Below are 3,990 nucleotides of genomic sequence, written 5' to 3' on the forward strand. Positions count from 1 at the left end.
ATATTATAGGAAAGTTACCAGGTATGGCAATAAAAAAAAGAGGAATATGGTATGCATTGTACGAATAGGTAGCCAAAGAAAAATTTGTCTTGTAATAAACCCTGAATAGACAAAAGTAACACTGGCAAAGCACTTGAAATGTCATAATTATCCAACTTAAAATGGCTAATAGACCGTGGCTAAAATAGAATGGTGAAAGAGGGCTTAGGCCTTGAGACTTGTGTTGAGTAATGGGCATTCACACTCCCACCCCTCTTCTATCTGAAATTGAAAGGAATGAAGAACTGGATCCCTAGCCACCCGGTGACCCAACCCTGCCGCCGTTAGTCACGTCCACCACCGTAGCCACCTCAACCCTGCAGCCCCATCGCGTGTGGGAGTTGCCGTCGCAAGAGCGTGAGGTCATCTCCTCTGTTCGAGCACGCTCTCACTTTGTTCACCGTGCGTCTGTCACCGCCACCGTGCCCCCCGCCACCGTCTCCTCTGTTCGTGCTTCCCTCGACGACGTGAGGTAGGTCTTGTCGTTTTCTCCATTTTGCAATTTTTTTTAATTGTGTATTCTAGAAAGAGTATTGCGGTTTTCATTTACGGGATTACTGGTTCTGAAATTTCTGATTTCATATTCTAGTAACTATTGATGTTTTCGTTACAATGTTCATGACCTTTGTGATCTTATATTCTATGTTATATTTGTGACTAGGAATCATTTGGTTTGGTTAATTACTTAATTTTGTTCATGATTTTTGTTTGCCGGATTTTGAATGTTGTTTGTTGTGACTTGGAGTCATTTTGTTTGCTTAATCTCACTGCGAGGTTACTATGTGTTCGCCGTTCATCTCTTGTCATCTCTCCGATAGGCTGATGCTTCTTCATTTTCATCTCGTTTTGTAATTAATTTTTAAGATTCTCCGGTTATAATAGTCTTAGGTCCCTACAACTTGATATTGAACATTTTCCTATGTTAGATACTTAGGTAGTTGATAATTATGACAAGCCAGAATTATCAACATTCCAATTTGAGGTAAAGGCTGTAGATTTTGTTTGTATGCCAAATTTGGTGACCTTGCCCAGTGGCTTCAAGGATCTATGAAGCCGTTACAGTATCTGTTTGTTGGAAGATGCATCAATTGTGTGGTGGTTGTTGAGTGGCTACCAAATATGGATTCAATTTTATTTTTGTTGCTGATGTGTATGTTGATTCAGAAATCGAATTTATGGGAATTTTTATTGATTTTCTGATGCATTGATGTACTGAACGAGGCACTTTTATTGTTGCGAATGAAGCAACAGTAACTGTTACTTTTAGTTTTTTGTTGAGTTAAATAAAATAAATTTAATTTTCTGTTAGTCTAGCTTGATGGTGTTTATATATATTTTTTCTATGTGTTTGATCAGTTAGTGAATTTAATAGTATTTGTTATGTGTGTATGTAATTATAGGTTGTTTTGTTAAGTTATTTTTTTTGTTATTTAAATATTTAATTATGATTTTGTATTATTGATGCTAAAATGCTAGCATTATTGTTCTAAATGTTGAATATCTTAATTTGAATTGAAATATTAATTTTATATTTCATAAGGATCATAGATTGTAATATAATTTGCACTTCTTGATGAGGACATCATCAATTATAAGAAATTGTTTGGTCACTTGAATTATGGTCCCCCTAAATAATCAGTGTACGTCCGCCCATGCAGGAAACGTCACTGGACATTGGCATGGACGAGGCAGCCTCTGGAACAAGATATTTAGATGATGGTGGTGACCTAGGCAATGATGTACGTGACAGCGGTTTAGTACGGCCGGAGGAGGTGATGGAGATGTTGTTTAACTCTCCCGACCTTGACCAGCTCCGACATCATCGTGACAACGGTGCCAGTTCTAGTAACCCATGATGGACGGTCTAGGCACCAGACCTGCAATCAGAGACCGCCCCTCGTGACGTTTCCAAGTGCCGATCCAGTAAACTTATCATTGAAATTGGCTTTGTGCTTCTTGTGTTTTCTTGACTATAATTTCTAAGAGGTGAAGATGGAACTTTCCCTGATTTTGCTTGTCATGATCCGTTATATTCCGGTTTTACCTAATTTAATGTAACATTGCAGAATCTAATCTTTTGTTTATAAATATTAGTATAGAATTTGTCTAATATAAATCTTTTCAAATAACAAGATACGAACAAATGTTGTGGATTTTTTGCATATACAAAATTCGCAACATAATTCGCGAGTGACACAATGCCGCAAAAATTGCATATAATTTTTTCAACAAGTTTCGCAAGTAATGAATGCCCAATGAAAAGTGAAACAACCTTTTACGAATCTGGCAAGTAGTTCCACTATAGCAAAAATTACTTGTAGATACCAACATATTTTGGCTTCATGTTTAACATTTGCAACTATATTTATTTGTATATGATTCTTAACTACAATCTGAAATAAAAACTGCAACAACATTCATAACTAAGAGGTTAAAGCAAAAACTGGTTAAATATATTCATTGAAACTATTCTTATATAAATAACTACTGCAATGTCATGTACATTAACCAACTCAGATAAAATGAAAAGTGAAAAGGACTAATTCACAGTTTACATAGCCAATCAAGTATTCTTCATAAACTATCTTATCAAACCTCTAAATATTACTAATCATGACTCTTCAAGGCACATTTTATTGATCATTTTCATTTTCATAACTTTGATCTTAAGAATTAAGATGTATATCCAAGGCTATAAACTCAGCAAGCGCTGCCTCCTATGTTCCATCATTTGGATGCTTACAATTGTACCCTGCAAATGTAAAAACAACATACAATTGTTCAGCTAAACTCAATGGAGATATTTCAAGCTTTACATTTCTAGATTTGCTTTTTCATCAGTAATTAATAGCTTACTCATTTCAACCAAAAATGCGTAGTAAGAATACATCAGAATTCAAAAAAAAATTATTGAATTCAACCAAACCACAGATTTTTAAGGCCACAACAATGTCAATTAATCTAAGAAAAGGTAAATTATGCGAAAATAAAGGAAATTCAATGGATAATAGAATAACGTATAGAATATAAATAAAAAGAATTGAAAAACGAATATAATCTCCTGCCCCAGAAAAAATCATGCTCAAGAAACAACTATAAGCTATAGTGGAAAGATATAATAACATTAAAATTCAAAACTTGCATCAAAGGTAAATAAATTAACTCTTGGGCATAATGAGAGCATAAGCACATGATCACAATAACCTTAATCTTACTATATGTTCCATCTTGTCCATGAAACCATTGCCCAGAGAAGACAAAATCCTGCTTTGCATGCTTCCTGAGCAATCATGAATGTAGATTAAAATAATTTGATTATAACTTGCTTTCTGTTCATTGATTGAAAAATATTAGTAAGGCAAAAAACTCACCTTCAGCTCCACAATGATTGTTCTTTATCCAATATTTTAACAAACCCACTAAATCAATGTAAAAGATACACAAATCACTAAATTAGTGTTTAAAAAAAATACAAATCCTCAATCTAAAATCACATTATTATCAGAAAACTGCTTTCTACGCAAAACAAATCAAATCGTAATCTCCCAAAATTGTTAAATTAACAGATGCACCTTGAAGGAGGTAGAGATGGGAGGAGGAGTTTGACGATGGAGAGACATGGATGCACGACGAGCCCATAACGGAGTGAGGCACGACTAGCCCTCGACGGAGAGAAGCCAAGAGAGCCAACAGGAGAGGGTGGGCAGAGGGAGACTCGTAGGCAGTGGGGGTGTGCTGGTGAGAAAGGGGCAGTATGGAGGCTGAGGGAGGGCGGAGACATGGGCGCAGAGAGCTACATTGAGACGATTTCCGTTAAAGCGGAGGCAGAGAGTTAGAGAAAGAGGGTAATAGAGCTGAAGAGAGAGAGAGAGAGAAATTCTTAGTGAACGAACAAAATATTTGTAAAAAATACCCAAAAGCAGCTCAGCTCGGCTCAACATTTGGCATTTA

General features: G+C 35.9%; 1 long non-coding RNA gene across 1 annotated transcript; it reads left to right on the forward strand.

Moving 5' to 3' along the window:
* On the forward strand, positions 1–2,149 carry LOC110269573. Its single transcript, XR_002358354.1, has 2 exons — positions 1–511; positions 1,698–2,149. It is a non-coding gene; the product is annotated as an uncharacterized LOC110269573 (long non-coding RNA).

The sequence above is a fragment of the Arachis ipaensis genome, chromosome B03 (genome assembly GCF_000816755.2).
Source record: "Arachis ipaensis cultivar K30076 chromosome B03, Araip1.1, whole genome shotgun sequence".
Classification (NCBI taxonomy): Eukaryota; Viridiplantae; Streptophyta; class Magnoliopsida; order Fabales; family Fabaceae; genus Arachis; species Arachis ipaensis.